General features: G+C 38.8%; 1 protein-coding gene and 1 long non-coding RNA gene across 3 annotated transcripts in view; one reads left to right on the forward strand and one right to left on the reverse strand.

Annotated features, from left to right (window-relative positions):
* The window catches only part of SMPD3 (sphingomyelin phosphodiesterase 3), a 111,882-nt gene extending 106,161 nt beyond the window's left edge, over positions 1–5,721 (reverse strand). The window contains exon 1 of the mRNA XM_085234626.1: positions 5,590–5,721. The gene's annotated coding sequence lies outside the window, so the exon portion shown is untranslated. The remainder of the gene's footprint in view (positions 1–5,589) is intronic.
* The window catches only part of LOC146543465 (uncharacterized), a 177,871-nt gene that overhangs the window by 98,341 nt on the left and 66,490 nt on the right, over positions 1–13,040 (forward strand). The gene's annotated exons all lie outside the window — the stretch shown is intronic.

A 13,040-nucleotide genomic window follows, 5' to 3' on the forward strand; every position in this document is an offset into this window, starting at 1 on the left:
GATGTCTCTGCACAGCATATGCAGTGGTGGCACAGTGAGAAGCCATAGTCTGTCTTCATTCTGGACTACACAGGATCTTTAGTCCTTGCAATTTAACTCCATATTTACGCTGTTCTGTTTTGATACATCTCCTTATCTTGAGTCCTACATTACCACTTGTCCCTTACATCTTTTCTTCTCCTTAATTTTGTCCTTAATTTCTTACAAGTTCAGCGCTCCCAAGTGTCATCCAAGCAGCTTTCCTCTTCCTTCCTACATAGAATTAGTTCTCCTCAACACTTGATTTTTCTCCAGCTCTCCATGATGCTTCCTTTTATTTGAAGAAGCATTGAAGTAGGCCTTTGTCCTATCAGCAGTTGAAAACCAACAAATCAAGTAAAACTCAGTTCTAAAATGCAAGTTTGGAAGCAAACCTCACCTTAACAAGTATGAAGAAAACATAAGCATGCTTGTAATAAAATATTAGCAGCAAGATATTCCTTTTTCCAAGAGTAGAGGTATGGAAATCAAATGTTTAGAAATAATTGAGGAACAGATGGAATCCTGCAATGCTATCTCTTCTCCCCAACTCAGTTTATAAATACACTCAAAGCTTGTATAGTTTCAAGTGACAGATATGGCTTGTCACTTTGGAGGTTATTTTTGCTATTGTTAATAACAAAATAAACTGTGCTTGAGTTACAGTAGTTGACAGAAGTCAAGTACCACAAAAAAATACTTGTCTTACATTTATCTCAGTTCTCAGACTTAAGGAGCTGCCTATGATTAAACTATGAAATGATACAACAGTAGAGTATTTTTCAAATCAATGCATTCTAGCAAACAAAGGAATGATGGGGCTTGAGGTAAATGTCATTGTATAGTAATGACCTGTTTAAAAACAAAACAAACATATTCTTGAGGAATTTTGACAGTACTCAGCTACTCAGAATGATGTCTAGGATGCGTTCTCTGAAACTTATGCTGAATTCATTCATAGTTCATCTTATAGTATTGTGGCATTTTTCCTATGCAACACTGATATAGGTGTAAGCCTTGATGTTTGTGTTTAAATTGGAATCTCCTGGCTTATGTTGTCTGACAAACTGATAACGTATTCCTAGACACCCTTTTAGTTCTAGGACAAGTAACTTCCAGTTACTTAGAGTGTATGCATTTTGAATAACTTCAGAATTGAACAGAGTTGTAAGACAAGCTTATTTTGTCTAATTTTTGTTCTAATTTTGTCACAGAACGTTTTCATAGGTCATATGGCACTTTATGAAGTGCAGGATTCAGTGCTATGGGAATGTCAACAAAAAGTAGCAAGAATAGTTTACCAAATTTTTAGAATGCCAGGTTAATGTTTGCCTGCTCTGCACTTGGGATCCTATAATTTATAGACAGAAAATGGACTGAAGCTGAACTTATAGGTGAAATATTGGTTGTGCATATCTTCTGTTGTAACATCTGAGATATCTTGGGTTTGGGTTCCAATGGGAACTCCGGCTATTTCAGAAGCTTCATAGATTGAGGTCCCGTTTCATAAGGAGTATTTAATATGGATGTATTTGCAAATTTTGTCAAGTTGTATTGTTTGAGGAGAAGTAGTTTGGGGGGGAGGGGAGGGCAAGGGAGGGCAGCTTACTTCTTGGTAGCCTCAGGAAAGTCTCAAAGTGGAACAGAAACCTGAAGAATGATAGAATTAGGGGTTTTTGTGCAATTCTAGTCCAGTCATATCATCTCTGCTGTCTGTAGAACAGCTGGTGAGTGAAGAGTGAAATCTATGAAGTTCTATTTCACCTGAAGGTAGTAGTCCTGCAGCCAGGATGAATAGTCATTATATAGACAGGAACAGCAGGCACATTGCCCAGGCATCCATTCCCACTGTGGAGACTAGGGTCAGCTCACACACAAGTGCTTTCTTTAAGTTATTTAAATATACTTACTAAGCCTTAGATTTGTATGAAGTTTCTCAGTCTCCACCACCTTTGCTGAGATCTTCTATAAACATGTAGTTACTCCTGCTTTGACTTAAGAGCATGGTTGCAGGTCACTCCGTTGAGGTCTGACAGCATTCTCAATGCTACTACAGTAAAAGCTGAGTGACCCTGGCAGTACTTGCCTGACTAAGTCAAGAATTGCTGGAGATCTGGTGACTTCCCAATGGATAAATACAAACTTATGTGCGGGCTTTGTCCTCTGTGCTGTCTTTGTTTTCCTATCCCCACCCCAAGTATTAAAAACTAAATTCAGTAGAACTTAAGAAAATGTTGTACTTGGTGCAATTCACCATGGATATAATTCCCAAACTAGAAGTATCTTTGCATGAATTCTTATCAGCGTTATAATGTCAGCACAGATTACAGACTCTTCCTCTGTGCAAGAACTTCACAGTTCACCCATGTTCTAATGTTCATTCTCCCAGATTTTTACAGTGGCTTTGAACTGCAGTACATAAAAGTACATGATTATAGCAGTCATGCTTGTAGAGCAGCTATGATTTTCTTCCGTTTACTTCTGAGTGTCGTGGAGAACTTAGTACGAATACTTAGAATGCATAGGTAAATCTTCAAGTTAGGAGGCATACATTCAAAAATTAATGATACTATTACTTGCTATTTGCAACTGACTTGCTTCAAACTTACAGGCCCTTTCTTGTAAGAGAAAGCAGTTCAGTAACTGTTCATTGCATGGTGCATTTAAATACCTTTTGAAGAGTGGAGCTGGGAGCATCGTACTGACAATTTAAGATCATTCATGGGGATACGTATAATCTAGTTAATGGCAAGCATTGCTAAAATGAAAGCAGCAAACTGGCACTATATAGTATGTAACTTTTTTTTACCTCTTTCCAGAGTTATATGAAGTTAATGCACCATCTGAACCACATTGAAGGGAAAAGAGGAGCATGCTAAATGCTTTTTTTATGGTAACACAGAGTACCTTGGTTCTCTTTTGTAAAGGTATGTGTTTCTTTGCTCCCTCATACATTTAGCAGTAAAGAAACACTCATTTGCTTTCCATTGACACATGCTGGTTTTTAACTTAAACATTTTCATACCAATTTTGCTTATAGAGATTTTGATGTTAAAAACAAAACTTGCAACATTGCTGTATAATGTGATTGTAGCAACCATTTTTCTCAAGACTTTCTGAAAAATGGACTTTTACTTAAGTGTAATAAAATATTTCCATGACTTCAGCAGTCCGCTACAAAAGATAAAATAAACATTTCCATGAAGAGCTTGCAGCTTGAGATTTTCTGCACTGTCCTTAATGCATGATAACTGGACAGGAAAAGTCAGTGGATTCTAAATCAGAAAAATATTTGCTTATTGCCCAAGCTGGCATGTAAGCAAATAACATGTTCTACTTGTGATAGGCTTTAGCATAAGCAATGTTGGGGTAATAGAAGTGTCCTTTAAAAAATATTTTAAGAGTAGATCATTGGCTTAATGAAGATAGGATAGCTTGCTTTTAATAAACACAAAGAAGCTTTGTCTTTGTCCTAACTGACCAGGTAAAAATATCCATGTGGCAACAGGCAGAGTCTCAGTTCATGAATTACAGCAATATAGGGGTGTGGTCAGCGCACGCTGTTCAGCCCTTCTGGTATTTCAGTAGCTCCTCAAAGGTTGTTTCAGGCAACAGCAATGAAAATGTCTAGAATGCAATTCTGGTATTAAGCCTCTTTCATTCCTGCACCAAAAGAAAATCTATTTTAAGGTTGAACAGTGCCCTTTAATTTCAAAGCTAACTGCTACTTTGAGGTATGCAGGCTGGGTTAGGATGTGTGTGCTAAGGATAGCACTGCTAAACAGAGCTAGGTCTGTAAAGATCAAAATGGTTGACTTGTCACTCCATAGTAATTGTTCATGGTAGAAAAAATCAATAACATAACTTAAGTCACACAGAGGTGATCACATGCTCTGAGGCTTCTGTGGTACTGAGGCTAAAAGCCAGAGGTGGGGAGGAGCCGTGTGAGGTAATCATTTCAATGGGGAGAGGTAAGGGGGAAGCCTGCCTTGCACGCAGTCATAAGCACAAATTGATTTTTAATCGTACAGTAGTATGCTACTGTAATTGTTGACTTGATTCTTAAAAGGCTACTTTTGAGAACCTGGTGTTATGCCCTGCATGTTCAGCGTTCCTACCATAGAGGAGTTTTTTGGATATGCAAGGACTGTGAGATGGTGTCCAATCTGCTCAACTCTTCTTCTTATACTAAAGCACAGAAACTGTTAAACTGCTGCCTAGATAACACAAAATAAATGCATTCTCTACTGGAAACAAGTTGCATATCCAGATCTTAAAATGATGAATTAAAAAATAGAAAAAAAGAAAAAATGAGAAGTGTGAAATTTCTGTGTACATCTAGGTAATCTTTAATAGCATGACAACTATTGTGAGTCTCATCTTGCTTTTAAATACCTGCCTTACTGAACCCACTAATTGCCTGATGGCATTCTTCTGGTCTTAATACATGATATGGTAATGTGGGGAGCAGGGCTTGCCTAAATCTTGATACAATGCTTTATTATCGTACTCTTTACATTTTGGTTATCTCAAGGAAGTTTTTTTTTTTTTTTTTTTTTTTTTTTTTTAACTTCTAGTTTAGTTCTCTGGTTTCCTGTTGAAATCATCACAGAAGCTATTCAAGTTCCTGCTCTGGCTGCATGCATTCTGCTCATTTAAAGTTGCTTTTTATATTCTACACCCAAGGAAAGTGCTGAGTTTCCCTTTTGCCAGCCTCCCCCTTCCATGCCACTCTGAAATGAAGTGAACTTATATTACCAATGCAACAGAAAATACAGTTACATCCTGCTCTGAGGCAAAATACGCAGTCTTTTGATAGTTAAGGAATACTCACCAATGCATTGACAACAGAAGCTACTCCACATGCACACAGTTAAGAACACTTGCTGCTTGATTGTGCACATCTAATGTTCTCGTTCCATTCCCTACCTCATCACTCAGCACTAAGAAGAAGCCTGAAGCATCATGCATAGGAGCACCATGCTTGGCTGCAAATGACTACATTTAGGATGTAACTTATTTTTTGGTCATGTGTAGTGGAATTTTTTCCTCCCTTTTCTGACACTTTTTACAGGACCATTATATATGCTGGTTTGCCTCTGATCTGCTGCTGCGTGCTCCAGCTCCTCAGTGTGGCTAATAATCCATGTAGAAATATGCAGGTAATTATTGCTGTGCAAAATCTATACAAGCACTACATACAGCTAAGGAGGGTACTCAAGGAAACCATTTTGCAGGCTTGACTGTAGCAATACCTGTATGACAAATGCTGCATTTATTTTTCTTTTCAGTGCTGAGCCACGAGAATACAAGCACGGTGCCAACAGCAGATTAATCGAGTTCTTTTCTTACATATAGCTAAGCACAGATATTTGCAGTAAGAAGCCTTTTATCTCTTCTCCGTTCCCCACCTCCCGGAAATTAAAACAACGAAACTACTTAAAAAGCGTATGCACTGCACTGCTTTGTTCCTCGCGGTGCGCGCTTCTGCCCGCCAGCTCGCCTCCCGACCGGCCTCGACTCGAGGGACCGCGGATGCAATGCGGATGGGCGGGGAGGGGGAGGCTTTACCTGCCGCGTCCCCCCGCGGAACCAGGGGCGCCTGGATCTGCCGCATCTGCGCCGGGGCGCGGCGCTCAGAGTGCCTCGAGCGGGAGGTTGAGCGCCGGAGCCATAGCCGCGCCGGGAAGCGGTGAGAAGGGAGAGCCGCCGGAGCCTCCGTGAGCCGGGGGGAGACTCAGCACCTGGGCGCTGAACAGCTCCACGGAGCGCCACAGGCGGGGCTGGCGCCGCGCTCCCCGCCCCTGGGCGCGGGAGGGCCGCGCCGCCTCCCCTTCCCCCCCCCCGCCTGGCTACGCGCCTCTGCGGCCGCCCCGCCCAGCGCGGGCCGCAGGCGGGACCCGGCCCGCGGGCGGCGGCCGAGCAGAAGGGCGGGAGTGACCGCGCTTCCCAGGCGGCCCCGCGGTGCGAGAGGCGGCCCTGTTTCCGGGGGCTGCGGGGAGTTGTAGTCTTGGCGCGTGCGGAGCGCGGAGGTGCTAGGCTGGGTGACGCCGCGCCGGGAGGGGGCGGTGGGTTCCAGGCTCGCCGAGGGGCGGTGGCTTTGCGGCTCGGGCGCGGGGAGAGGCGCTGGTGCTGCCGCTTTTGGGCGGGGCGTGGACGGAGCTGGGCTTTGTGCTGCCTCAGAGCGGCGCTCCTCCTGCCCGTTGTTAGGGGGCCTGAAGTCGCCCCTCGCTGGTGTGTCGTCTGCGGGCAGTCTGTGCCTCTTACCTCTTAGGAGGCTTAAGAAAAAAAAAGTGTGTGTGTGTGTATATGTATATATGTATATGTATGTATATATGTGTGTATATATATATATGTATCTATATATATGTGTGTGTATATATATCTATATATATGTGTGTATATATATATGTATCTATATATATGTATCTATTCAGAAGTCTAAGATCCTAGAATTTTTCTCTGGATTTACAGGCGTGTTTAGGGAAAAATAAGTGATATTATAATCACTGCGGTCCCAGAGAAAATCCTGAAGGCTGTACTACTTTCCCAGATGCCCTTCCTCTCTTCCACCAAGGTTTATAACTTAGAATACGCGTAAAAGCAACTAAACGAGGTCAGGATGCTACTCTGTTAATAAAAAGCAAAGCTCTACAAAAATGAGATAGATACGGTAACCCAGTTGCATCTGCCTACAAAAAGGCATCTTTCACACCAGTGTTTATACAGGGTTCTTCAGATGGTTATGATACACTTTATGATGCAGGGTGTCATTAGTTACCTTACAAATGAGCTGATGCTTTGTTTCCAAACAGAATTTGCTCAGTTGCGTGTCAAAAGAAATGGTTACCGAGCATGTTTTTAATTAGAAAACCTAGGGTTTTTGTAATGACCATGGCAGATTCTGTTTCAAAAAAGAAGTGAAAGGCTGACAAATTGATTCAGAAGTTTGAATCTCACCTTGACTTCAGTAGTACTGAAGGCTCTGATTTGCAGCTTTGCGCTTTCCGGGATTTTACAATGCTAGAAGGTGAGAATGTTAAGTGTTGCTTCAGCTCTCTCTTTGTAGAGAGGAACTTAGAATTCTGTAGTTAGGGTCGTGTGCCCTCCCCTGCTGTTGCTACTTTGAAACTGATGCCCAACCATCACTCATGTCTAGGAGATAGCTTTTAGCAACTGTACTGCAAGCTACCAAGTAGGACAACTGAACTAAAGTAAGCAGAATATTTTATTTACTCTGTGCTAGCAAAACCTTCCTTTGGGTCATCTTAATCCCTGTGTTCTGTGTTCTAAGCTAGTGATGTAGAAAATGTCCAATTTACTGTTTGTTTGTTTCTTTCTTTAAAAAGGTAGATATTGCAATGATTTCCCCTTTCCTATGCTTTTTGAATAGTTCTTAGAACAGCCACGTAACAGGCTTCTATGATAGCAGCTGGATCATGCAGCCAGAGTACTGAGCAAACTCACTTCAGCAGCTCTTCTGAAAAGGTCAGAAGCTGGTACGTACTCTGATATTGCATGTTGCAAAGTGATTTTTAGATTCAAAGTAATGTTGATTTGTGTTGTAGTGCATTCCTGCTGCATTACATGCAACTGGCGTAGTAACTTGATCACAGCATAAGTACGGTGTGGAACACCTAAATAATTATTCTAATCTTTGCTACATTAGAACTGTTAAGTTACTTCCTAAAGTAACTTAATGCGGAGTTTTCACAACTTAAATAAGAATTCTGTATTCTCAGTACTCTACCTGAAGTTCTCATCTTTACGCATTTGTAGGAAAGTATAGTCGATAAGCTGAAAGTGGTATTTACTCTATTAGGACTTTCATTTGACTGAGATGGTAGGTGTGGGAAGTATTTATGGAACTACAAGGCAAATGTTTCCCTGTGAATGACGACTCATGATTATTAAAAGTGAGTTTTGGGTTTAGTCAAAAATAAATTGTGAAAAAAAGATTTTTCATCATCTCCTATAACAAATAACCATAGAAAGAGCATCCTCAGAGATGGACATGTGGTATTCTGGAGCGAAGAGATGCTATATCTGAGGTAGCAGGGAACTTGAAATGATAGAGAGCCTAGCAGAGATAAACAGTGTAAGTGAGGAAAACTTTCAGGTGTTTATGTAGCTGTAAGGCATTGCAAATTACAGGACCAGGAATTAGCACCATTGAGTTTGCTTATATGGAAGATCAGACTTCCTTCTGATTGTGCTTTATTTCCTTACACCATGACCCTGGTTAAGCCATGTTTGTTCTGTTTTTAGCTGAAAGGGCCCTAGTGAAGCAGTAACTGTTTGAAATGGTTGATTTGAAAGGCATGTTCAAACTATAATCAAAATAGTTGTAAGAATCTAAATGTATTATTTTAAACAGCAGCATATATTGTTTCAAATAGTAACACAGTTCACATCATCTAACAATTAAAGGATTTAGTGTGAACAAATCCGTACGCATTGCACGCAACTTAGATATATTGTAATTCAGATCTCTTACCTTTCTTCCTTTCTTTCTTGCCTAAAGTCCTGAACTATAACTTCTTGGGCACTGAAATTGAAGAACAAACATGACTTTACTTCCAGATTCATGTAAAAATTCTTGAGAACTACTGTTAAAACTGGAATTAGGTCTGCCTGTGTTAAGTAAGATAGAATTCCAAGTAGCTTCGGACAGAAGTAAATGTAGAGTGACCTGAATCAAATAAGAAAAGTTCTTAAAGGCCTTGTATAGACAATCATTAGGCATTTGAGTACAGCTGAATAACTAAATTCATGGATCCTGCTGTCTGATAACAGCAGCTGTGGTGTGCTGTTGTCAGCAGCAACCAGCCTGCTTACCCTGCAGACTGTAACATTCATTTTCTTGTAAAAGTAAAAAATAGATATGGAGAAAGCTAGAAAGATAAACTTCCTTCCCAATTTCAGTGGAATTTCAGCATTTATTTCAGCAGGAGGAGGAATGAAGAATAAACCCTACAAAGGAACAGAAGAAAAAATTACCAATTTTATTTTCTAACGATACCTCAGTGTGTTGCTTTTTTCCAGTTTGTTGTAAATCCAAACTCTTTTTGATGGGATTAGTAAGCATATAATTATATATTCTGAAGGATCTCTGATCATTCTAAAGGTTGCCCAACTATAGTTCTAATGGTTGTTGTTGCTTTTATTACTTGAAAGAACAGCAAATGTCACAATTCATCCTCACTACCTCAATTTTCTCATTCTCAGTAAATTTTAACCATGTGGGGTCACATTGCCTTGCAAAGAAGTAAACAGAAAAAAATAAAAGCAGCTCTGTCTAGTTGATAACAAAAAAACGCCAAGTGGAGTATCTAAAATAAATGACACAGCCAGATATAATAACAGCCTCATTTAATTGAAAGGATATATAAAAAGTAAAGCATGTTAAGTATTCAAAGCAAAGTAAACCATGAAATAAGTGCTTCTTAGAGACAGCCTTAATCTTCCCTTAAGTAGTCAGTATTTAAATACCTTTTTAGACCTTCTAGCTCACATAGAAAGTATCAAGAGTTGTTCTGAGATGTCCTCCATAACATTTTTATGGTTTTTCATTTGCAGGTAAATTAATTATCAGTTAGTGATTCCATGGCATATTACTCTGTGTATGTAGTTGTGATGGTTTGTTTATTGCTGTTCAAAGGTAGATATCAAATACACAGGAAAAAAAAGGCTAACTTGCAAAAGCAGTTCATTTTAGATTATCTGGAGATGTTTTTATGAGGGACAGTTAACAAACGACGAGCAAAAATTGGAAAATAGTTGTAGATGTGAGAGACTTAACTTCATAAGGGGATGTGACAGCGGTGCTTAAAGGCCTTATTCAGACAGTCCACCCTTTTTCTGGTATCTTCAAAGCTTGAGGGAATCCGGGAAGATGGTCAGGTTGGCTTCACAAAAGGAGACTTCAGCTGTTGTGCTGCCAGAAATAAAGTGGAGCTCAGTTTGTTACGAGATTGTGTGATATTGTTGGAAATCATGTGAGTGAATTCAAGAAAACAGAAAGTGAAAGAAGCATAAGAAGCCATCTGTACTGAAGACTAAGGCACTGGAGTAGGTATTGGAATTACTGCCTGTAGGTTCTGTTTTGTCATTGCCGTGGATATATTTTTTTAGTAGTACTCTGATTTAATTGTATACTTTCATTTATTAGAGCCCACAGTAGGAACTTAATTCTCCTGTTTAACTTCGTGAGGTTAATATGACACCCTCATTGTGAAGACTACATGAAGAATGTAAAATTGAAGTTAGAAATATTATTGGTAGTAGAGAAAAGCCTGTTCCATGTTTATGATAAGGGAGCTGTCTTGTGTGTAAAGAAAACTGATTATCTTAACAGTCCTGCTGGGAGTGAGTAAGGGGATTCAGGATGTCTAAAATAAATCTGTTATGATTAGGAGTCAGAGTTGATAATGAAAAGAAAGTTGGAATTGCTTTTGTACTCACAGTGTTGCATTGATAAACAAGATACTTCGCAGGTAAAGTCCAGAGAAAGCAAATGTACTAAATCTTCTGCTATGTGCTTAGTTTTAACTTCTTTAGTGAAGTGGCATTTCAGTCACAGTTTCTGAAAGGCCTTATAATTAAGTTTAGTGAAATGTATGTGCCAGTTAAATAACAAATCCTTTTAAAAAATTACATTTAATTCAGTCGTCTAAATATGAAGTCTAAATCATGCTAATAAACCCTGGCTTTCAATGTAACTTAGATTTGAATGACAGCAGAATAGCAGTTGCCACCAAGAGCTGGGGGCCTGTGGTGTACTAAAAGGCACTGTTGTAGCCTTGCTGTGTTGATTCTGAGTCACCTATTGGGCTCTACAACCTGAAAGCAAATAACCATAAATGAAGACATGAAGTTAGCTAGAGCTTGATAGTTGGTATTCTTATTTGGTATTTATGATTACCTTGAGGTTACCTTGGATTTATGGGGAGAAATTTTTTTTTTTAAATGGTTGTGGATGAGAATTATTTTTCTTTAGCGTGAGGAAAAATGCAATAATTGTAATCTGAAATCTTTTTCGGTCATGACAGCTTACTTCTATTGCGAGGTACAAAAACCCCATACTTCTTAGTGCTGCCACTGGGTACACCCTAACAAAGCCTTTGTCAGCACCACCAGAAACTTTGTTTTTGCTGACACGCTTTTGTGCTCTTATCTTACAAGTAGCTTAATGAAAAAGCAGTATATTGTTGAAGAGTTACCCTAATGTTGAGTGTAGTCAAATAACTTACATTTAGATAAAAGAACATCATTAAAAGAACCTTGTACTTTTTTTTCCTCTCAGAGTTTATCATATAAAAGCTTAGTTTGAGGACACACAATCCATTGTTTAATTCCTTGGTAATACTCTATAAAAGACAGCAAAGCAGGAACCAAATATTTATTTTCAGTTTCTGATCTGATGTTCTAATTATTGAAGATGACAAGGTTGTCTTGTTTCTGCTCAGCAAATTGTTCAGTGTGTCAGGTTCCAAGCAGTGTTCTTATCCATACTGGTAGACTGTGCTGCAGATTTCTGTAAGAATGAAGATTGTTTTTCATGTCCAAATGGCCAGGATAATTATAGTGTCCAAAGCTGACTGGATCCACTCACCTGTATTCCTTCTTCTTCACTGTCCAGCTTTGGGAATGCAGGTGGGTTCTTTCATTATTGCATTTAAGCAGTTTAGACCTTCCCTTTATTAAAAAAAAAAAAAAGAAAGAAAAAAGAAAAACCAGAACTGACGTATTTCCAGTATGCTAAACTGTTTTCTTACAGCTTAGCTGTGAAATCTAGAGATTTTTGTACTTTTGAATGATTATTAGTTTACAATGATTCTTTGACTTGCTTGTTTGTTCTTGAAATTTGGGCTCCCCTCTTAATCAGAAATTAGTAGCAAATAGTAGGTGTAATATTGTAACTTGATTTTTGACAGTTCTCTCTACTTCAAAGTATTGCCGTGTTTTGATGATTACAGCTATTTCAAGGTAACTGATGGACTTCTTGGTGCTCACATCTTAAAGATTGTTGTTCTTTGTTTGTAGTTTTTGAATTCACCTGGTGGACAGAAGAAACGCTCATGGCTTGAAAAAATAACACAAAGGCTGAGAAAAACTAAAAAAAAAAAAAAAATAGTTTGGCTGTAAATTTATGAATTTCTTCATGTATTTGGCTTTAAAGTTCTCCAAATCATACTTAAAATTTATTTTTCTGATTAACTTGGTGGTAGGAAAACTTGCACGTACCTACAGATTTATCTCTCAGTCCTTAATATGTGCACTTCAATAACATGGAAATTTAGGTGAGAACACGGAAAATTTGGGTGTAAAAGAAGTTATTTTCTACGAATGAGTATATTAGCAGGACAGATACTGTAAAGAAGGAGCTCCTTGGCTTTTTAAGTCTGCTGAGAAATTGTTATGAAATCTTTAAGCTTCATGGATTTGTGAGTTAGGTTGTTTCTTTCAATATTTTGGAGTTTATTTTCAAAAATGTTAAAATAAGCATCAAGAAACACACTTTGCTGCCAGCCATCAGTAAAAAGCTTCTTATTTTGGAATACATTACCAGCTTCTATCTGTGAGACGTTTAAAATACTCTTCTGGGTAATCACGTAAATGATGGGTGTTCGTTCTGAGATGATTTTCTTAAGTGGTTCAGCAAAATCTCCATTAAAAACCTTCATGAAAGATTGCTCATTTCCAAGAAATTAGTGAGAAAGCATGACTTAATTAAAATTTTCTTTTATTATTTTCTAAAGCCTGCCCAGATGTTTTATTTAAGGTGACATCATAGGGAGAAAATACTCAAAATGTTCAAAACCAATTTAATATAGTTCAGTATAATAAATGTCTTGTACAACAGGTAACCAGATGGGAAGCTTTTCAAAGTTATATGGGGTGAGGGACTAATTTCATAAAGATATTTTCTGTGGTATGGATATCCAAGAAAAATATGAAATGTATTTTGCCTCCAAAAGACACATTTGGCTTCTGCCCAGAGAAATAAACAGGATTAAGGT

The sequence above is a fragment of the Meleagris gallopavo genome, chromosome 13 (genome assembly GCF_905368555.1).
Source record: "Meleagris gallopavo chromosome 13, MGAL_WU_HG_1.1, whole genome shotgun sequence".
Classification (NCBI taxonomy): domain Eukaryota; kingdom Metazoa; phylum Chordata; class Aves; order Galliformes; family Phasianidae; genus Meleagris; species Meleagris gallopavo.